The 24,423-nt window shown below is 35.8% G+C and overlaps 1 protein-coding gene across 1 annotated transcript in view; it reads right to left on the reverse strand.

The window, feature by feature from the left end:
- BANK1 (B cell scaffold protein with ankyrin repeats 1) overlaps nt 1-24,423 on the reverse strand; it is a 378,038-nt gene that overhangs the window by 332,663 nt on the left and 20,952 nt on the right. The gene's annotated exons all lie outside the window — the stretch shown is intronic.

Here is a 24,423-nt window from a genome sequence, read left to right on the forward strand (position 1 = left end):
GCATCCTATCCTATTTATCATTCCCATCTTTAGGCCTCATCTCTTCCTGCCTGGATCCCTCTCTCCCCTTGTCTCCTCCCTGACATCACTTTCACTGACAAATTAAAGAAAGAGTTGTTTATATCTACTGCCTCCACTCTATCTTCTCACACCTCAATTATTTAGCCCTTAGCAATATGACATTTGTCCCTGTCATTCTTCTGAAATTGTTTTCTTTAAGATATTAGTTTCTTTACATTTAGATCCAATGGCCTTTTCTTATATTAACCCTTCTCAATGTCCCTGTGGCCTATGAAACTGGACTACTCCTATTTTTTTCTTTCTTTGGTTTCTATGGCAATGTAACTCTTGAGATTTTCCTACTTCTGAGATGGCTCTTTCTTCTACTTTTTTGAATGGTTCCTCATCCTCCTCCAATCCCTTGAGTTAGGTGTCCCTTAAAGTTCTGCCCTGAGCTGTCTTTTTTCCCTTTCCCTTTGATCTCAAATACCACACCAGCAGATTTGGGTTGGGTTTGAATGATGGCTTTATTATTTATTACTTGCATGACCTTTGATAAATCACTTCATGCCTCTGTGACTTAGTTTCCTAATTATAAAAAGATAATTAAACTAGATCAGGGGTACTTAATATTTTATGTGTGCGGAACATCTCTTTGGCAGTCTAAGGAAGCCTATGGACTCAGAATAATGATTTAAAATATGCAAAATAAGATATACAAAATTAAAAAAACCACAAAAGTCAGTGAGAATATGGTTATAATTCTGCTATCATTCAAGTTCAGGTATCATCTGAGTGGACCCTAGGTTAAAAACCTCTTAACTAGATGATGTCCAAGGTCCCTACCTGCTTTGTATTTAAGGAAGCATCTGTTCCCTTAGCATCAATGACCATTGCTAATTAGATCCCAAATCTAGGCCTCCATATCCAATTTCAACCCAGAGTTAAACGTTTAAAACTACCAGTTGAGCGTCCTCACTGGATGTCTCAAAAGGACATCAAATTCAATTCATGAAAAACTGAATTTTATCATCTTCCCTACAACATCTGTCCATCTCCCTGACTTCTCTTTGTTCATTGATGGTACTACCACATTCTCAGTCATCCAACTTCTAACTTCACTTGGTTTTGACTAATTCTTCTCTTTATCCTGTACTTCCAACTATTTGCTAAGTGATATTGATTTTATAGCTACAATGTCTCTCCCATTGTGTCTTATCTTTTTCCTTCCTATTGAAACTACCTTAGTTCAAGTTCTCATATCTTCCCACCTAGAATAATTTAATAGTTGGTCTTCTTGGTTGCAGACCATAAACTTTCCCTTCTCCACATAACCCATTAGTATGCTGCCAAAGTAACATTCCTGGTGAATCCATCAGTCAGTTAATATGTATTAGTTAAGTGCTTACTAATGCAAATACTAGTTGAAAAGAAGATAGTCCGTGTTCTCAAGAAGATTAAATTCAAATGGGAGAACACAAGACAAAAATGAGCTGAAAGGAAGGAAAGAAGTGCTTGCTGGTGGGATGGCCTGCAGATGGATGAAGATATCATTTGCCTGGGTCCCCTCTTTAAATGGGAATTTCTTAGAGGACCCAGTCAAGCAGAAGGTGAGGGGGCAGAGAGTACCTCCAACTTAAAATTATGTCCCATATACATAATAAGAATTAGTAGGAATAAATTTCTCAACTTAGCATAACTGATTCCATTTGAAGCCTCCAGTTTATAATTGAAATGTTTTGAGTAAGCTGTTTTTCTGTAAGTTGTTTTTCAATAGTATATTTAACATTTTCATGGCATGATGTAGGAAACAAAATGTATAAATTCTAAAGTAAATGATCCGAATTTGTGCAACCTCTGATAAGAAAGGCCACTAATGAAAAAATATTATAAACAACTTTATCAGTAACTTATGATTACAATCACATTATGTAGCAAACAGCTGAGGAATATCTATTGAGAGAAGTATAAAAAACCCAGAAGATGCCCCAGCCATCAGCCGGCTTCCAGACTGAGACTAGGACTGGCTACTGCATTCGAAATTATGTCCATTAATTACAAGGGTAGCACTGATTGATTAACAAAAACCTGTCAGATGACCAGAGGGAACCTTGTCATGAAGCTAGTACTGGAATCTCTAAAGTCACAGGCTGGTCCTTAGAGGAGGTTATTATTTATACACTTTAACTATTATACTTTTATATGGCAAGCATTTTTTATTCAATTTAATTTTGTATTTTTATTATTTGTTGCAAATATGTTATATTGCAAATGGAAGTCTAATTATGTTTTTGCTGTACTAGTTACCATATATAAAGGGAAACCAGGCTATAAATCTGCACCATCCATTACACACTCCTTTGCTCCAATCATCAGTGGTTTTCCACTGACTTTTGATAAAGCTAATCTTAATCTTGGCATTTAATTTCCACCTTTCTGTTTCTCACATACTCAACATTTAGCCACAAATTGACTTCCACTTCTAATTATTTTTTTTATCTGTTTACTGATGTCTTTGGGTCTTTGCTGAGACCATCCTCTATGCCTGGAATTAATAAATCCCCTCTCCTTGTCTCCCACTTTCCCTCCCTTCTCCTTTCTTTAAAAATTAACCCAGGTGCCATGCATTTCATATAATCGTCTCTGACCCCTTTGGATGAAAATTATCTTTCCTTCCTCAATTTTCTGGTAGCGGTTTTACTGTCTTAACTTAGTGCTCTTTGTATATACTCATGATTGGCGCTCCTTTCCTGTCCTCTCCCAGCAAAGCTTCGGGAGAACAAGGTCTCTCTGGTATATTGGATATCTTTGTGTCTCTCACACCCAGTACAGTGCCTTGCGTATAATAGATAATAATATTTATTGAGTTGATATTTTTATTGAATTGGAGTATATTATAGCCTTTCAACCCAAATTTATTTTGAACTATTCAAAATTTCTAAGAACAAAAATCTACAAATATAACATATTATTCACTCTCTAATTAAAAAAAATTAAATATTATCTCTAATGTGAAAAAAATTGAGAAAACTTCAAATTTTACCTACAAATTCAGCTCATTTTTACTAAGAACCTACTATATAAGAAGGGTTATACCTTGAACAACAACAAAATTCACTTAGCAGTGAATAACGAGGTTGAAACCAAGTATTTTTACTTCTGTGTGCTTAAAGGAATAGAGAGGGAAAAGAAAGCATAAAGGAAATAGTCCACAATAAAGAAAATTTATTCAGGAGAAGTAAATTAGGTAGGGAAGAATCTGTATCAAAGACAAGAAAAACCATCAGGAACCTAATAATATTTGACAGAATCTTTAGGCAGTTGGTATGTAAAAATCTTTGTTCAGGTAAATGAAATCGATTATAAAATATATATTTAGCCATAAGTTTAAATTTATGTGTAAGCAAATGCATTCAACGGTAATGTATTTCATTTCATTTGAAAGATAAATGGGGAGGGGGGTGGCAGTCTACTGAGCTACTGGTACTGCTGAAAATACACTGAAATGCACAAATAAATTAAATGCTAGGCCTTTGAATGGATTTTGTTATAATTGTATTCTCTAAGCCTGGATAATTTAAAGAGTTGTTATTGCTGTATAAAGTCTCTTACCTGCAGATTACAGCTTTCCTGAAAAAAAAAAAGAGGCTGATCTCATTTGAAAGGTTTTTAGATTCTTTCTCAAATAACCTAAAGTATGCTAGTGCAATTCAGAAATCAGAATCTTTTAAAAAACAAAACTGTGGATTTTTTTTCCCCATCAGCATCATTAGACAAAAGTAAAAAAATAAAGAACTTTAATGATGGCTTCTAATTAGGGTCACATTCAAATCTTTTGTATAAAATTATGAATGGAAATTTGTTGCAGTTATAAATTTATTTGGTTTAAGAGCAGATTCAATCGTCCAAATTTTTGCATTTCAAATTTTTGTGACTGTAATAAAAATGAAAAAAGGAGAATTCCTTGGACCCTATGGTACAGGAAGGCCTCACAAATATTGTCCACATTATTCTAGCCACAGTATCTTGATTTTGCTTATAAGATATGCATTGGTAGGAATGAGATCATTAGTTATTTAGCATGCCTTTGGGCAGGGTAGCAGACAAATGACTGTTGTCCTGTAAAGTTAACATTTGAAGTCCAGAGCTTAGAAGAGGGAAATTTTCCCTGGGAAAACAAACAAAAAGAGAAAAAAAAAAGCCTGGCTTTTTTTTTCTTTGAGTTACATTTTATCAGTCACACATGACACTTTAGGACCTGCCATTATTTAGAATAATACCATTTAAAAATTTCATTTAAACTTCTATAAAGCAAAAGTAAATTATTTTCTAAGTGTGAAAATTGTCTTTAAGCCAACAGTAAATGGTGGTTTAAGTTAGATTATTGGGTAGTGAGAGTTAACTCAATTTCAATTCATTCCACCCTACCCATGCTATATCTCTTACACCAAGTACCTTACTCATCAGTGCCAAAAAGTATGTGTTCAAATCATTTCCTTCTTTTATAGTTAGACCCAGGTTATTACATATGCAGAGAATTCTCATGTCAGCAACTCCTTCACTATAAGGTAGGAGATTACCCTTACCCTTTTTGATGTGTCATGGTCCCTATCCCTGTTGTTTTTAAAAAGTTTGAGAGACATAATGTTGGGTAATTAATCATTTTTATTAAAATCTTATAATAACCATTTTATTGTTAATAGTAATGAATTGTTACTCATAATCAATAATAATTAATGGTTTTACTAATAATAGCATGTTTATTAATAAAAGGATGTTGAATGCCAAATAACCCTCATGATCATGGGCTCACAGCTTATACACTTTTGGAAGAAAAGGTGTTCCTCAGGGTGGCAATCAACTCTGATTGGTTAACAATTAAGGAGAAAATGAATCTTACAATGAGAGGTGAGCTATCCTACAATAAGGCACTTGGGCTATGTGACTCATCACTGAAATCTTGGTCAAAGAGATTTTTCAAATTCCATATTACCTGTCTGACAAAAGGGAGGATTGAAATTTTCCAAGACCTGTGTGAGCAAACACAGTGAGCAGGACAGCACTCATTAGCCTAAGCTTTGGATTTATTTTACCCTCTTTGATTATATCTCAGTCACCCTAGTTGGATAAGTCTTTAACGGAAATTTCCCACATTGAGTGATTTTTGGATGAGGAAGCAGAGTTTGGAAAAAACCTTGGTTCTGATTCAATGATTAGTTGTTAATTAAAGAGAGAAATAATCATTTCTTTTGTTCCCCCACTTTTGGCAATCTAGTGAAACCTATGGATCGCTTCTGAATCATGTTTTTAAATGCACAAAATAAAACACATAAGATTGACTAAGGAAAACAATTATACTGAGTTACCAAAATATTTGAAAAATTCAGTGATCTACCGAAATCTACCCATAGTCCCCTTGAGAGTCTATAGACCCACAGGTTAGGAACCTCTTTGATAAGTGGATGAACAAGGACTGGGAGAGATGAAACCCAAATCCCTCTGCTCTAATTATCTTGGCAGCTCTTATATGTTTAGTGATAGAGCAAGCTAAAATTGTCAGCCAAAATGAGATGTTTAATTATCTGTGGAGTTCAATTATTTATGTTCTCCTGATGCCCTGTTAGCTTGAATAATCAAGAATTGGCAGGGCAGACTGTCCCAAAATTTCACATACTCAAGTTATTTGCAGCCACCTAGGAGCCACAGTCCTTCTTCTTTTCATCCTAGTGTCTCTAAGGAACATTAGATTAGGATTCAGGATAGCTGGCACTACCACTTACTAGGAGTGTGACATTAAGCAAGTCGCTTTACTTCTCTGGGACTCAGTTACTTTATCTGACAAAAAGGAGGGAATTGTAGTAAAAGATCTCTAAGGTCTATTTGAACTTCCTATGACTCCTTCCATTCCTATCCATCCTGCCTCACCTTACCTTTCTCCTCCATTAGCTGCCCTTTGAAATGATCCAGGGTAAAATTTGCTTTTCTAGGAGTCGAAATACTTAGAAGAACAGGCAGGAAGGAAGGGTAAACTCCCAAGTATGCTCCTCTTTCTGTAATTAATTCAACCAATGAATGAATTAATTAATTCCCCCAAGCTTGAACCCTAGTCTCAACCTCCATTTCTACCTAAATTCTTTACTCTTCACCTTAGAGTTCCCTTGTCCTATGCTCTTCTCCAGACCTTCCTTCTCTGACCCAGCCACATTCCCTTAATGAACATGGAAGACATTACTTTACATTGTTGCTATAGGAGACAGCTTCAGTATGACTTTCCAGTGAAATGTAAATGAAACTTCTTCCCCTTCCCTTTTATTCCAAAGATCCACCATGAGATTCTATGTGACAATTAAAATAGCACAGTCAAGTAGAAAGACCACTGATTCTAGGATTATGAGTCTTGATTTCAAATCCTACCTCAGCTACTTGCTACCTGTGTAACCTTGGGCAAATTACTTATTTTTCTTTGCCTCAGCTTGACCTAGATGGCCTTTGTGGTCCTTTCCAGCTTTCAGGTTTATAAATTCTGTTCCTTACAACATTTTTAGGTAAATAGAGCAAGTATTATTATCTGCATTTCATAGATGAGGAAACAGAAGTGAAGTGACTTTTTCATGATCCTAAAGCTAATCCATGCATGAACATCCAGGTTTCCATGCCAGGTTAAGAATCCTGTCCACTACAGCACATTGACTCTCAGTAGGGAACTGCTTCTTCTTCCTTTTTCTTTACTTGTGGAGGGAGTGAGGGATGCTAGGTAGGCTGAGTGGTCAACCAAAGGATCCAAACTCATTTTGACAGGACAGAACTTTCTTAGCAACTCCCTTCTTTTTGAAATATCTTTCCCATCCCAAGCAATTCCCTCTTCATATTCTCCTGAGTCACAAAGCTTTCAAAAACCAAGGTGGCAAGTGGCCACTGGCAAAAATGCTCTTTCTGTTAGAATATCTAATTTCCTTCAAGTCTCAGCATGTGTCATCTTCTGCATAAGGACTTTCCTGATGCCACCAGCTACTAATGCCTCCCTGAGAAAAATCATCTTGTATTTATTCTGCATGTAGCTCCACTTCTCCTCTGGTAAAATGTAAGCTACATGAGGGTAGGAGCTGCTTATTTTTCATCTTTGTTCCCCCAGTTCCAAGTACAGTGACTGACCCATGGAAGGAAGGCACTTAAGAAATGGTTGTGGATTAATCAATTTGTCACAAATACTTTCCAGCATGTATGGTGCCAAGAAATAAATACCTTTAGACAAAATTTGGCCTCCAACCACTTTATTTTGTTAGCTTCAGCATTGGTTACAATAGGATAAAGGCTTCTAAAACTCTAGAAAACTTGCATATGCTAGAACTCAGTCAGAGAAAGTTAGATATCTACACATTTGTAGCCAGCATTACCAGAGAGCCATTAATTTCTCCTTCCAGCTGCCTCCAACTCCTGAAGGCACTTCTAGAAAAACAAGGAGGTACATCCTACCATACCAGAATACCTATGCCACCCAGAGCCTCCTCTAAAACCTGCCTCTAATTGTTAGCAGTCATTTTGACTACAATAAATACGCTAATTAAAAGAAAAATATATATATAAAGAAATTTGCTATCTGCATCCAGAGAAGAATTGATAAATAGAAGTATTTCACACACATGCACACACACACACACACTCACACACTTATTTGTGTCTAATAGTAGCTTTCTCTAGGGCAGGAGGAGGGAAAAAAAGAAATCTACATGATAATCTTATTGTACATTTGGAAGGAATAGAAAGTTGTACATAACAGATTTGCAGTTTCATGAGTAATCATCTTTTTTGTTGTACTGTGTTAGGTAAATGCTTGTTTTGTCCCATATATTGAAGATAAAATATTAAAAAAGTTATGTATACTACTCACTGTAATTGCTTGCTATTCCTGAATCAATGACCCATTCAAAATCATTCCCCATGTTTATTAGTTATTTCCTTGGTTATTGAGTTTACAAAGGGATCTCCCTCTCTCTCCCTACCCCTCCCTCTATTTGTCCCTCCCTCCTTCCTTCTCTCTCTCTCTCTCCCCCTCTCTCCCCCTCCTTCTTTCTACCTCTCTCTCCCTCTCTTCTTCTCCCCCCCCCCATGCAAAATTGCAACATATACTTTCACATTAGTTGTGTTGCAAAGAAAATAAAGAAAGAAAAATAGAGAAAATATGATGTGTCAACCTATATTTAGAGTCCATACATTCTCTATTTAGAGTTGGATAGCATTTTTCATCATGAGATCTTTGGAATTATTTTGAGTCATTATATTGATCACAATTGTGAAGCCTGTTGCATTTGATTATCATCATGACATTAATGCTGTTATAATGCATGTTATTATTCTGGTTCTATTCACTTCACTTTGCATCAAGTCATGTAAGTGTTCCCAGGTTTTCTGAAACCATCCTCTTCACCATTTCTTAAAACACAATAGCATCCATCATAATCATATGCCATAACTTGTCCATCCATTCCCCAATTGATGGGCATCCCCTCAGTTTCCAATTCTTTGTTACCACAAGAAGAGCTATAATAAGTATTTTTGTACATATGGATCCTTTCATTTTATCTCTTTGAAATATAGACTTAGTAGCAGTGTTGCTGAGTCTAAGACTATGTACAGTTTTATAGTCCTTTGGGCAAAGTTCCATACTGTTCTTCAGAATGGTTGGACTAATTCACAATTCCACCAACAGTGCATTAGTGTACCCATTTTCCCATATCCCCTCCAGAATTTACCATTTTTCTCTTCTTTCATTTTAGCTAGTCTGATGGATGTGATGTTAAAAGGGATCTTCTACTCAAGGGTAAGGTTTACCTCTAAAGACATATTCTAGATTTGGTTACCAATTGCAGAACCCTCAACTCTCAGGCTATTCTGATGGAAAAGCAAAATTATATTTTGTAACACTTCAAGAAACTCAAGAATGATATTAACTGGGTGGTAGCACAGCGAGTAAGAGCACCGGCCCCAGTGTCAGGATGACCTGGGGATTGAATCCAGGCTCAGAAACATAGCACCTGCCCAGAAACACCTGGCTGTGTAGCCTTGAGCAAGTTACTTAACCCCAATTGCTTAAAAAAAAGAATAATATTAACTAAGTAGCCAAAATATATATCAGTAAGGTTCAGTACTGTAGGCAAAGCATTAATCAACCAATAAACATTTACTAAGCACATATTGTATTCCAGGCGCTTTGCTAAATATTGGGGATGGCAAATGACAGTCTCTGTCCTAAAGGAGCTTACAATCTAATATGTGTGTGTGTGTGTGTGTGTGTGTGTGTGTGTAAATACCCACAAAGCAAGATAAATAGAAAGTAATTAAGGTACTAGATAGAACCAAAAGGAGTTGAGGGAGGCTTCTAGCCATGAGCTCCTCTAGTTCTGATGAGTACCCACTGTGGGATCATGGGAGACCCACATAATGTCTCTGAGTCTCAACTTTCTCAGTTACATGATGAAGATGTCAATAACATTGAAGGTAAGATGTTGTGTAAATCTTAAAGAACAGGATCAATGTCAATAACTTTAAAAACAAAGAGTGGTAATGAAAACCTGCTGTAATTCCTTAAAAGTTATGCTTTAACTGTTCTCTGCAAGCCAAATTGTCTTTCAGAAAAAAAAAAGCTGATTGCCTCTGAATTTTAAAAAGTAAATTTGGACAATAATTCTGGACTTCCTTCAAATCTCAGTTAAAATTTCACTTTCTAAACGAAGCCTGCAGAGACCACCTTAATGCCAGTGCCTTGTCTCAGTTAATTATCTCTAATTTATTCTTTTTATATCTTGTAGTTGTTTGCATCTTTTCTCCCCCATTAGACAGTGAACTCTTTGAGAACAGATTGTCTTTTTTTTAAAGCTTTCTTTGAAATCTCAGTCTATAGCACAGTATCTGGTACCTAGTAGGCTCTTAATAAATACCTGTTGACTGGAGTTGAATAAAACAGGAGTTGCTTTTCTTATTGGCTATTAATGTAAAAAAAAGAAATAAAAATATTAGCCTTTGCACTTCTAATGAGCTTACCAATAAAAGGGATCAAAAGTACTGCTGTCTTCAAGGTTTCTTTGGGGTTAAAGAAATCACAAAAGTAGCAAATGTAAAATTAAATGCTAGGAAAACTCTCTTTTTAATGAACAGAAGCATTAGTGTGTTTAAGATCATCAAGGCTGTAATCTAGTGGTGATTAAGACAGATTGTAAAACACTAGTTTTAAAGAAACAATCTTTTAGGGAGGCAGGAATAATAGTAATCATTTTCTCATACATTTTGCAAATTTAAAATACTTTTCAGGATAAAACTAATTGACCCTTTGGAGACTCCCCTGAGTTTGTATGGGCCTAATGAAGACAGCAGCTTAAGCTATTTAAGCAAGGTAATACAATAAAACTTCACCAGAATTCCTACTCTGCTACTTCATCATGGTGTGAATTTGATTCTAGGTTCTTAACTGGAGTTCAAATTCTGACAAGGACCACCAGCTGAAAAACCTTCAAAACCTTCTGGCATAGCAAGTGGCCACTTGGGATAGAGAACACATTCCATCTGGGAAAGCTACAAAATTATTTCCAATTGGAGCAAATTCAACAACAACAGGAAGTGGAAAATGGAAAATGACTGTTACAAAGTGTTCTCATAGGAAAGGAATAATTGAAGATTAAGTCACCAGTCCCTTGCTCCTGGTATTTTTATATTTGCCTGGCACAATCCTCCACCCCTTGTTGACCTGAGCAACTCTACCTCCCCCTCAGTAACTAGAGTTTAGGCATCAATTTTTGGAGTTAAATCCTCAGTAAGGTCCTAGATCAGGCATTCTTAACCTGGGGTCTCTAAATTTATTTTTATTGTTTTTACAAGCAGATATTTACCTCTACTAACTTGTTTTTTTAATTGAAAATTGTATTGCAATATCTTATGTCCATTTGTTATCCTATACATTTTATATTTTGCAGTTAAAAAACACATAATTCTGAGAAAGTCAATAGGTTTCACCAGACTGTCAAAGGGATCCATAATACAAAGATGATTAAGAACCCATGTCTTAGAGGGGAAGTGGTTCCCATGTCACGTGGAGGTTTTTGAAACAGATCAGTCTTGAGGCTGGAGAGAAATGGAAGAGGGAAGCTTTGCAAGAGTACAGAGCATAAGAGACAATTGTGGAGCCATAATGAACGCCTAATTAAGTATTAATTTTAAACATTTAGCACAGGAAGAAATAGGCAACAAGAAGAGATATAATTGTTGTAGGTTAATATATAAAAACAAAAGGGACTTTCATGGTTTGCTTGTCCAACTCTCATCTTTCAGGTAAGGAAACAGAGAAATTAAGGGACCAACTCAATGTTGCAGTTAGTGAGAGGCAAAGCCAAAATTTCAACTTGGGTTCTCTGGCTCCAAATCCAGGACTTTCTACTGCCTTCATTGTTCCTAAGGACTTTTCTCCAACCCCTTTCCAACCCAATCAAATAACAATTATCTAGTACCAGGTACTGTATGAGGCAAAAGAGATACAAATACAAAGAATGAAGCAATCCCTACTGGCCTAGGGTTCAGCAGAGAGCCTGAAAAAAATCTTAGAAAGGAGGACAGAGCCCAAATCAATAGAACTGAGAAAGGTAGTGAATAAATCCAGCTAAAATGGTGTCATAATCTCTTTGCAACAGTGTCCTAAATGGGAACTCACACAGATTAAATTGACCCTGATGGTGTGAGAGGGCATGTCATAACAGGCATTCATGGGCTATGGAAATGCAAAAGAAAAACAAAAAACAATGTCCCTCAAGAAGAGAAACAAATGATGGTTATTTAATAGCACAACTTTATTCTAACTTTAAATAAAAGTGGATTAAATTTCCCAATAAAAAGAATGAAGGTAGGAATAGATTTCATTTTTAAAAAAAATGCAATAATCTACTAATTTCCCCCAAAAAAGAAGATAAAAAAGATATAGATGTATACAAAGAAGAAAAAAAAGAAGGAATAAAAGAGAGTTCCAATCATGATTTTAGATGAGGAAAAAAAATAAAAGTAATAGTAAAGAGATAAATAAGGAAACTACATCATACAAAAGGAACAATAGACAATGAAAATATAACTATATTAAATATATATGCCACAAACAGTATAGAATCTAACTTCCTGAAAGAAAATTAGACTACAAAAAGGGATTGATTACAAAGTAAGGGAATTTAATGTACACTTTTAAAAATGGATAAATCCAAGAGAAAGCTCAACAAGAAGGAAAATATAGATCTGAATAATTTTTTTTGGAAAAATATGAACTAACTGACCTATGGCAACTTAACATTTGGAACATGAAAGAATAGACATAGTCTCATCATCCCAAAGCACTTTTAGTAAAATGACCATATGGGGAAGCTTAAAAAAATGATAAAAGGGGAGGAGAGTTGGCAGACTGAATAGAGCACCGGCCCTGGTGTCAGGAGGGCCTGAGTTCAAATCCAACCTTAGACACTCAACACAAAAACTAGCCATGGGACTTTTGGAAAGTCACTTAACCTCAATTACCCTACCTTCCCCCTTTAAAAAAATAAAGAAAAGAAAAGAAAAACAATGATAAAAAGTGTAACAAAAATGTTACATACAATAAAGACACACTTTCATTAATCTCAATTGCCCTACCTTCCCCACTTCAAAAAGTAAATAAAATAAAATAAAAACAATGATTAACAAAGGTAAAAAAGAAGTTACATACAATAAAGACATACTTTATAACCACAAAATAATTGTCACTGAAGGAAATATGGGCCAAAGATATATATATATATAGTTGGAGGCTAGATAATGAGTTACTGAATAATGATGAGGTCAAAGAATAAATCATAGAAGCAATAGTTATTATGTAGATCATGGTAGTAATGAAATAATATTTCATGATAAGTAGATAAGCATTTCTCAGGAAAATATTAATCTCTTAAAACTAACAAAAACAAAATTTTAAAAAAGGAGGGTGTGTGAATTTAACACACTACTAAAATATATAAAAATAAATGAAATAACCCTAATAAAAGGTAAAAATATTTTTTGAAAATTACAGAATAGAAACTTTAAAATAAAATTATCTTGATAAGCAAAAGTTGTTTTAAAAATACTAACAAAATTAAAAAACTTTAAGTTAAAATAAATAAGAAAATAATTAAAATATTAAAATTAAAATCAACAAGTTATATATAGTTTACAACAAAAAACAGAATTCTTGTGAATAACAATAAAAACGATATGTCAACAAACTGAGAATTCAAACAAATGAATAAGTATCAATTTAAAAAAATAAGATACTCATGCCAACAAAACAAATATAAATCTCAAACAATTCAATTTTGGAAAATGAAATCAAGGAAAATATTAGCAAATTATACAACATGAGGAAAATCTTTCTTGGCCAGAAGGATTTCTAAGCAAATACTAACATATAAAGAATAATCAATTCTTATCCTGAACATGTTATAATGAAAAATATAGACAGAAAGGGGCAGAGCCAAGATGGTGGCTTAAAGGCAGGGAAACTCCATGAGCTACCCCCATAACCACCTCAAATAACTATAAAATACCTATAAATATTTCTCTAAAGAAACTTTAGAGCTACAGAACCCACAAAGAGACAGAAAGAAATTTCCTGCTGAAGGCAGCCCAGCAGCCTGGCAGGAAGGGTCCATTGTAGCACACTGGGAGCTGAGCTCAGGCCCACATGAGCCTGTGGTTTTAGCCCTGCAGCCTCAACCAGTAGAGGCCAGAGCAGATTTTGGGAGAGTGGATCACCAGCAGTTGTGGAGGTTTCCAGAATTATCAATCCATAAATGAGAAAAACAAAGTAAAAGGTCAATGAGGACTTTGTGGGAACAGGGGGACCGAGAATGTGCTCTGGCCTCTGCCCCTGGAGAGAGAAGGCAAGAAGCAGCAGAGGTGCCATGGCCATACAGCTGCCACCTGATGGCAGTTTTGGAGCTTGTGGACTGTAGATCATGTGGGGACCAAGCAACCTTTCTGAGGGGTAATCGCACTTGCTTTAACCTGCTTGGATATGGATTGCTGTCTAGGGTGGAGGTCTTGGGGTGTGTGACCAGGTGCCAGAGCCTGTGGAGGCTTCAAAAAGGGCAGTCAACTAATAGCTCAAGCAGCTGTGGAAACCCCAGCATTTGGGGAGAAAGCTCTTCTCTCTCAAAGCAGATCTCTACTGTGGCCAAAAGCTCAAAAATCAAGTAATTGAGTGGCAACATGAAAAAGCAAAGGAAGAAAAGCAAGCAAAGAAGTCAAACCTTAGATTCCTCTTTTGGGGACAAAAAATCAAAACATGGAATGAGAGAAAAACAATGAAATCAGAACTTCTGCAACAAAAGCTTCCAAGGAAAATATAAATTGGTCACAGGCCATAGAGGAGGAGTTCAAGAAGGATTCTGAAAACCAAGTAAGAGAAGTGGAGGAAAAATTGGGAAGAGAAATGAGAATTATGCAAGAGAATCATGAAAAGAGAGTCAACAACCTGACTGAAGAAAATAACACCTTAAAAAACAGACTAATTCAAATGGCAAAGGAGGCCCAAAAACCCAATGAGGAGAAGAATGCCTTAAAAAGCCAAATTTGCAAGATGGAAAAAGAATTTCATAAGCTCACTGAAGAGAATCATTCCTTCAGAATTAGATTGGAGGAAATGGAAGCTAACGACTTCATGAGAACTCAAGATATAATTAAACATATCCCAACAAATGAAAATATAGAAAGTAACATGAAATATGTTATTGGAAAAACCGTTGACCTGAAAAATAGATCCAGGAGAGATAATTTAAAGTTATTGGACTACCTGAACGCCATGATAAAACAACAACAACAACAACAAAACAACCTAGAAATCATCCTTCAAGAAATTCTCAAGGAAAATTGTCCTGATATTTTAGAACCAGAGGGCAAAATAGAGGTTGAAACAATTCACTGATCACCTCTTTAAAAAGATCCCAAAAGGAAAACTCCTAGGAATGTTATGGCCAGGTTCCAAAGTTCCCAGATCAAGGAGAAAATATTACAAGCAGCCAAGAAGAAAAAATTTAAATATTGTGGAAACACAATCAGGATAACACAAGATCTAGCAGCTTCTACATTAAGGGATTGAAGGGCTTGGAATATGATATTCCAGAGGTCAAAGGAGCTGGGATTAAAACCAAAAATCACCTCCCCAGCAAAACTGAGTATCATGTTTCAGGGGAACATATGCTCATTCAATGAAATAGATGACTTTCAAGCATTCTTGGTGTAAAAACCAGAGGTGAATAGAAAATTTGACATTCGGATACAAGAAGCAAGAGAATATGAGAAGGTAAATAGGGAAAAGAAATCATAAGGAACTTATAAAAGTTGAACTATTTACATTCCTACATGGAAAAATGATAATTGTAACTTATGAAACTTTTCTCAATATAAGAATAGTTGAAGGGAATATAAATGTGTGTATATATATAATGTATATATACACATATGTATACATACATATATATGTCTATATAGGAGGGTATATGAGTGTATGAATGCATATGTGAGTGTGAGTGTGTGTATTATATATATGTATACAGGTACGCATAGACAGAGGGCACAGGATCAATTGAATAGGAAGGGTTGATATGTAAAAAATAAAATTAAGAGATGAGAGGAAAATAATGAGAGGAGATAAGCAGAGACAGAATAGAGAATATTATCTCATATAAAAGAGGCAAGGGAAAACTGTTACAATGGAGGGGAAGAACAGGAAGGCAAAAGGGGATGGGTCAACCTTACTCTCACTGAATTTGGCTTAAGGAGGTCATAACATACACACTAAATTGGTTATCTTACCCTATAGGAAAGTAGGGGGTAGAGAATAAGAGGGGTGGTGATATATGGGAGGGTAGATGGGGGGAAGGGTAGTTAGAGGCACACGCTTTTGTAAAGGGACAGGGTCAAAGTAGAAAATAGAACAAGTGGGGGGCGGGATATAATGGAGGGAAATATAGTCAGTCTTTCACAGTACATCCACCATGAAAATGTTTTATGTAACTACATATGTACAACCTATATTGAATTGCTTACATCTTCCCAGTAAGGGTGGGTGACAAGGGAAGAAGAGAAAGAATCTGGAATTCAAAGTTTTAAAATAAAATGTTTTAAAATTATTTATCATTATCATCATCATCATCATTATTTTACATGCACTGGGAAATAAGATATATAGGCACTGGAGTATGGAGATCCATCTTCCCCTACTGGAAAGTTGGAGTGGGAATAGAGGATATAGGAGAGAGAAGATTGGGGGATGAGGTATACAGTGGGATCTCTGTTCTGGGGTGGTGGGTAGGGGAAAGATGGGGAGAAAGTTTGTAACTCAAAATCTTGTGGAAATGAATTTTGTAAACTAAAAACAAACATTAAATTAAATATATATATTTAATTATATGTATATATAATATATAACATAATTTTATATAATAATAATTATATATAGAGAGAGAGACAGAGAGAGACACAGAGAGAGAGACAGAGACAGAGAGACAGAGACAGACAGAAATTTTTTAAGGGAACAAAAATTGTCCCAAACCATGTAGTTACAAATCAAAGAAAGAAAACTAAAGACCTATTTTATTATTGAACATTCAAGCCAAAGTAAAATCCTCTCAAAAATAATATACAAATACATAAAGAAAATGCTTCACTATGATTTAGTTGGATTCACAGTAGAGGTGAAAGGACGATTCGAGATTAGGAAAATAACTGTCACAATTAATAAGATAAGCAACATAACAAAAACATAATGATGCCTCTTTTATTTAATATAGTTTAATATAACAATGATGAAAGTCTTTATTGATTTGCTTTATATCACACTACTTTCTTGAAATTATTACATCTTAATTAGTATATGTAATGCCATGCATAGAAGCTCTCTAGAAGAATTGCTACTGTGAATAGCTTTTTTAGGTTCTGATTACTCAGCATAGTCATAACTCTATTTCATAACAAAAGCAAAACATCCATTGAAAATCAAGGTACAGCATAATTCAAAATACAGCATTCACCGTATTTCAATTTATCACAGAAAATCACAATATAATATTCACATCATAGTCTCAAAGTAAAATAGTCACTCTAAAGTTAATTCTATCAGTCACAAAATAGTCACTCTTAAGTTAATTCAATCAGTCACTTTTCAGTAGTATCAAAGTACACAGTCAAAGTCTTCCACTCATGGGGCAAAGTGTTGATTAACTCAATTAGTCACCTAATCAGTAGTCTCAAAGTCTTCCACTGGTCAAGGAACTGGGAGCTGTCTGCCATTGAACCCAGGTAGAATTGGGGACCATGGAAGGGGATCCAGGGAATCTGAGAACAGGCCCCAAGTCAGGATGAAGAAAAGATCTCTCTTTGCTTACTGAGTAATCATGGAATTATAGTTTACTAGTGACCTAAGGGGTGGAGGGTTTTGTGTATAATACTTAGACTTTGCTGAATAATTGACAGACTATACTTTGAGTACTTTGACTATTGTTACTGACTGTTACCTTCATCCTGTTTCAGCCCATTTACTAAGACAGTTTTACCATGGTGAGGCCTCCATGCATGTTACAGCTTCTTGGAGTCATAGGTGATAATTGAATGACACATAGATGCCAAAAATGGATGAGTAGCCTTGCAAAGGGTTCAGAAATTTCTCACACCAGAGGTGGTAATTCTTCCTGAATATCCCATAGAGTAACTCTGTAAAACCATTTCCAAGGACTGAATTATTTGATCATAACATATGGCTAAAACTATCCCTATTATACTGAATAAATAGTTTAAAAACTAGGAAGAAAGTTAAATATGGCATGATAGAATGCAAAAATATTAGTTCCTTGAAATTAAAAATAATACATCTTTATTCACGAAAGAACTGAAGTACTTTATGTACATATGATTCAAGCTAAAAAAGAACTTGCCTCAGTTTTATATTTGGAGTGAAAGTTGAGATTTAGATTTAAATTACCTGGATGATTGGCTCAGTCCTCAACCCAATGGCACACAGACAAGCTAAATCAGACAAGGTATGGAGCTTTTTTTTTTACTCTTTCGAGAAAACATCATCCCTAATGATTTGAGAGACAGGATAAAGTAAAAAAATCACTGTACTTAAAGCAGACAGCTTGAGTTGAAGTCCTGATGTCACTTAGGAGCCACTCATCTCATTCTGCATAAGTTAATGCAAACCTTCTCTTTGAATATGTCTGAATCACACAATAATATTCCATTACATTCATTTGCTATAGATTTTTTTTCAGCTGTTTCCCAATTGATGGTTATCCAATTTGCTTCTACCAAGTCATCTAATCTGGGTCCCCATCTTCCTTTATACAAATTGGTATCTTTAATTAAAATCTTATTTCAATAGCTGTAGAAAGGTAACTCTAGACACTAGTAAGCTACAACACTTTGCAAATAAGGAATTATGAAGTAAAGACATTTAAAGGAGGTCGTGTTGCAAGAGTAAGGGTTACCTAATGGCATAGAACAATTCCAAGAAAGCTCAAAGAATATGGAGTGGACTTTCTAAGCAACCTTAGGGGCAATGGTCACACATCAGGTAAGTACATATCAGTTACAGTTTCTATAAGATTTGTGTTAATATCCATAGCATTAAGACTGTGAATCTATTTAAATTATTTGGCATTAGAACATCTAAGAGAATTCAGAGGGCTATGTGAGGCTAAAAATGGGTAATAAATATACATACATACATATATATATTATATATACATATATATATATATATAAAGTATTATTCCTTTAAAGAGAGAGACATGTAGCTGTAGAAACAGATAGATACATAGCACTCTATATAAATCCAACTGAAAATACTTTGCAAATGTAAATTAGCATTGAAAAACCATCTAAGGGGGTGGCCAGGTAGCACAGCGAGTAAGAGCACCAGCTCCAGTGTCGGGATGACCTGGGGATCAAATCCGGGGTCAGATACTTAGCACCACACCCAGAAATAACTGGCCATGTAACCTTGAGCAAGTTACTTAACCCCAATTGCTTAAAAAAACAGAAAGAAAAATCATCTAAGAAAACAAAACAGCAAAAATAAGCAACAGAAGTAAAACAATTGGAGAGATATTTGTTGATAGTGGTTGATTCCTTAATTTGTAATAAAACTATATTATTGTATAAAGGAACTTCGACATGTTATGCTATACCAATCAAATTACTGTAGGGATACTTTCTAGAACCATATAGAAGATTAAATTTCATTTAGAAAATCAAAAAGTCAGAGGGTGGAGTCAAGATGGCAGGGTAGAAACAGGACTTCCTCGCAGCTCCGGCTCCCACCTCCTGCAATTCATGTAAAAAATGACTCTAGACAAACTTTGAGCTACAGAAACCACAAAATGACACAGAGAAGCTAACCTTCTGCTGAGGACATCCTGGCAAGCTGCCAGCAAGAGACCAGAACAGTTCTCTGGGAACCAACCCCAGCCCTGCTCGAGGTAGAGGTCTTAGCCCAAGGGTGGCCTGACCAGCCACCAACAGGAGGGACTTCAGCTCACCAGCAGCTGTGGTGGTTTCCAGAACTATCAACCCAGAGATTCCAAGGACAAAGTGAGAGGTCAGTGCAGTGTGGACTTTGGGACCTGGGAATTCAGAGGACAATCTGGTCTTTGCCCTCAGAGGAAGAAGCTGCTGAGACACTGTGGCCATGCAGCTGCCACCACGTGGCAGCTTCAGCTCCTGGTCTACAGATTGTAGGAGACCAAGCGATCAGTCTGAGGGGTAATTGCTCTTGCTTTAACCTGCTTGGATCTGGATTGCAGTCTAGGGTGGAGGTTCTGGGATGCATGAGCAGTCTCCCAGAATGTGAGAAGGCTTTAGAGAGGGTACCCAACTAATACCTCCAGAAGCTGTGAAAACTCCAGCATTTGGGATAAACTCCTGTTTCTGGTAGCAGAGTTCTACTGTGGCAAAAAGCCCAAAAGTCAAGTAATTGAGTGGCAACATGACCAGGCAAAGAAAGCAAAGCAAGCAGAGTAACCCAACATTATACTGCTATTTTGTGGACAAAAAGTATCAAAGCATGGAACAGAAGGACGGCAGCAAAGTCAGAACTCCTACACCAAAAGCTACCAAAAAATATGAGCTGGTTACAGGCTATAGAGCAGCTTAAAAAGGATTTTGAAAATCAAATAAGAGAAATGGAGGAAATATTGGAAGGGAAATGAGAACAATGCAAGAAAATTAAAAAATCAGAGTCAACAACCTGACTGAAAAAAATAATACCTTAAAAAATAGACTAACTCAGATGGCAAAATGCTCAAAAAGGTAATGAGGAGAAGAATGCTTAAAATGCCAAATCAGATGGAAAAAGAATCTCAAAAGTTCACTGAAGAGTATCATTCCTTCAGAGTTAGATTTGAACAAATGGAAGCTAGTGACTTTACGAGAAATCAAGATACTATAAAACACATCCAAAGAAATGAAAAAATAGATGACAATGTGAAATATCTCATTGGAAAAAAAAACACTCACCTGGAAAACAGATGCAAGAGAGATGATTTAAAAATTTTTGGACTACATGAAAGCCATGATCAAAAAAGAACCTAGAAATCATCCTTCAAGAAATTCTCAAGGAAAATTGCCCTGTTGTTTTAAAAGTAGAGGGCAAAATAGAGGTTGAAAGAGTTCACCAATCACCTCCTGAAAAAGATCCCCAAAAGAAAACTCCTAGGAATGTTATAGCCAGGTTCTGGAGTTCCCAGATCAAGGAGAAAATATTACAAGCAGCCAGGAAGAAAGAATTTCAATATTGTGGAAACACAATCAGGATAACTCAGGACCTGGCAGCTTCTACATTGAGGGATTGAAGGGCTTGGAATATGATATTTTGGAGGTCAAAGGAGCTGGGATTAAAACCAAGAATCACCTTCCCAGCAAAATTGAGTATCATGTTTCAGAGTAAAATATGGTCATTCAGTGGAATAGAGGACTTTCTTTTTTTTTTCTTTTTGCTTTTTGGAGGGCAATTGTGGTTAAGTGACTTGCCCAAGGTCATATGGCTAATTTTTGTGTTAAGTGCCTGAGGCCGGATTTGAATTCAGCTCTGCTCCTGACTCCAGGGCCAGTGCTCTATTCACTGTGCCACTTAGCTGCCCCTGGAATAGAGGACATTCTTCATGGAAAAACCAGAGTTAAATAGAAAATTTGACATTAAGATACAAGAAGCAAGAGAAGCTTGGGAAGGGAAACAGGGAAAGGAAATCATAAGGAACTTGTCAAAGTTGAACTACTTAAAATCCTACATGGAAGAATGATAATTGTAATTTATGAAACATTTCTCAGTATAAGAATAGTTGAAGAGAATAGAAATATATATGTGTGTATACATACATATATATGTCTATATAGGAGGGCATATGGGCATATGAATACATATATGAGTGTGTGTGTATGTCTACAGTTATACATAGAAAACGGCCACGGGACCAATTGAATAGGATGAGATGATACTTAAAAGGTGAAATTAAGAGGTGAGAGAAGAATATAATGAGAAGAGATGGGGAGACACAGAATGGGGTAAATTTTGTCATATAGAAGAGGCAAGGGAAAATGGTTGCAATGGAGGGGTAGAACAGGAAGGCAAAAGGAAATGAGTCAACATTATCCTCATTGAATTTGACTTAGGGAGGGAATGACATACACAGTAAATAGGGTATCTTACCCTACAGGAGAGTAGAGGGGAAGGGGAAGAAAGGGGGGATAATGGAAGAGAGCACAGGCTGGGGGGGAGGGAAGTTGGAAGCACCCACTTTTGAAAAGGGAACAGATCAAAGTAGAGAATAGAACAAGTGGGGGTGGGAAAGGATAGAGGTAAATATTGTCAGTCTTCCATAATATATCCACCATGGAAATCTTTTGCATAACTACACATGTACAACCTATATTGAATTGATTATCTTTTCAGTGAAAGTGGGTGACAAGGGAGGAAGGGAAATAATATGGAATCAAAAGTTTGAAAATCAGATGTTAAATATATATATATATATATATATATATATATATATATATAAAATTTTCATTATTTTACATGTAAATGGGAAATGAGACATGCAGGCACTGGGGCATAGAGATCCACTGTTCCCTACTGGAGAGTTGAAGGGAGAATGGGGGAAGATATAGGAGAGAGCAGATTGGGGAAGGGGATATCCAGTGGGAAGGCTCTTTTGGGGTGGTGGGTAGGGAAAATTGGGGAGAAAATTTGTAACTTAAAATCTTGTGGAAATGAATGATGTAAATTAAAAAAAAATAAAAAGAGGAAAAAATTAAAGAAATCAAAAGGTCAAATATCTGAAGGGAAATGATACGAAAAGGTCCCCATGATATGGTCACAGCAATACTAGACCTCAAAGAATCAGAAAACAGACATCAAAACTACTAGGAATTGGTTTGGAAATAAAGCAGAAAAGTATATCAGTGGAAAAAGTAGATTAGCAAAACCCGGAGGCAACTGAAAGAGATAGCCCATGTCTGATCAGCCTAAGAACATCAATCCTTGTTGGGGGGGGGGGGGGTGGAGATGACTTCTTTGGACTGCTGAGGAAAACAAGAAGTGGCTCGGAAGAAATTGTTTATGTCAATATCATCCACCACGAGCAGTTGTAGTTGAAAACTTTTATTCATCCATTTGGAATTGGGCAAGAAAAGTGATTAAATTGTCCCTTCGACTCAGAGATCCTGCTTCTAAGTACATACCACATGGGAATTCAAGACAGACTCTAAGGTCTGATTATATATCTAACTCCTTATATATGACGGTATTCTTTACGGAGGCAAAGACATGGAAACAAAGAAGGAGCTTATCACTTGGGGAATGTTTGAGAAAAAAGGGCTATATGAATGTAACTGAATATTATTTTTCAGAAAGCAGTGATGACTACATTGATTCATAGGAAATATAGGATGATTTGTTATGGATTGATACGGAATAAAATGAGCTGAACCAAGGGAAGAATAAACATAATGACTAAAACAACATAAATTAATCTCTAGAACATTTGAAAAATGAACTGGAAATGAAACATACCTCCTTATCACAGCAAAGAAGTGGGGGACTATCAGGGCAGCATCCTGCACATGGATGCAATCACTATATTTCATGTTTCTGTTTAATGATTTTTCTTTGTCAAAAAGAAGGGGCAGTTTGGAAGGCTGAAATGACTGTGTTGTATTCTTTTTAAAAGAGAATATGGACTGATATGAAGTGGAGAAAGTAGGAAAAAGGAAAACATACAACATCTACAATAACATACACAAAAAATATCAGAATTCAGATTACATGCAATGGCTCAGTTCTAGAAATTGAATGATGAAATACACTTCCTTCCTTTCATTAAATAGGTAGCAAACGACAGACCTGAAATTTTCATGAGCTATCAGTTGTGGTTACAGTGAACGTTTGCTTTCCTTAACTGTTTTTCTATGTGACAAAGGAAGGATCTGGAGAGTGAAGGGAAGTCACAATGATTAAAAAACAAAACAATGAATCAAGTACTTTTAAATTGTTTTTCCTAACAGAAGAAACTCCAAATCATATAAATCAATAAAACTTTTAAAAAATTATTTTAAAGCAGCAGTGCAATTTTATAGTTACTGTGAATCCCTGATGTTCTACGCCTACCTAGCATATAAGAACATCTATCCAGCACTATCTGTACACATTCACACATGCATACACTAACTAGATCATTACTATTGGGGCATTTTCTACTTCAGATTTCAAAAAAAAACTCCCAAGCATGAATGTCTACTATGTTTTTAATTTAACTCTTTCTTTCTCACCCTACTGTGCAAACAAAAAATTATAAAATTCTAAATGCCTGGGAAGTACTAAGGGATGATATTTTTCAGCTGAAAATCATAAATTGCATAAAATATAACTGTTTCTTTAGAAACATTAATGGGCCAGAAAGGTTGGGGGAAAGGAGAAGGAGTGAAATGAAATTATCTTTGAGATCCCTGGGTATATTTTTGCACTATTATGCTGAGTAGGATGATGGGACAAGAGACAGGGCTCATAAAATATGTAGATGACACCAAACAAATTGGGATGAAATGTTACACAAAGATAGGATGTTACAAAAACAGGATTAGCATTCAATATTATCTCAAGTCAGAAAAGTGAAAGGATCTTAATGGGTTGCAAAGGGAGATAACTGTATTCTGCTCTCTAAATTCCTTTAAAAAATAAGAGTGAAAGTTGATAGTGACAAAAGAAGGAAATGCATTTGGAAAAGAAAGTGAAATTCCAGGTTGATTGAGAAAATATCCATTAAAATTTTTTTTTCCTGTTCCAGATGGCCAGAAACCTTGGCTCATCTGAACTTGCAGCCAAGGGTCTCCATC

This window comes from Petaurus breviceps, unplaced genomic scaffold, assembly GCF_028583685.1.
Source record: "Petaurus breviceps papuanus isolate PSGF00001 unplaced genomic scaffold, PetGlider_PUasm1.0 126, whole genome shotgun sequence".
Taxonomy (NCBI): Eukaryota; Metazoa; Chordata; class Mammalia; order Diprotodontia; family Petauridae; genus Petaurus; species Petaurus breviceps.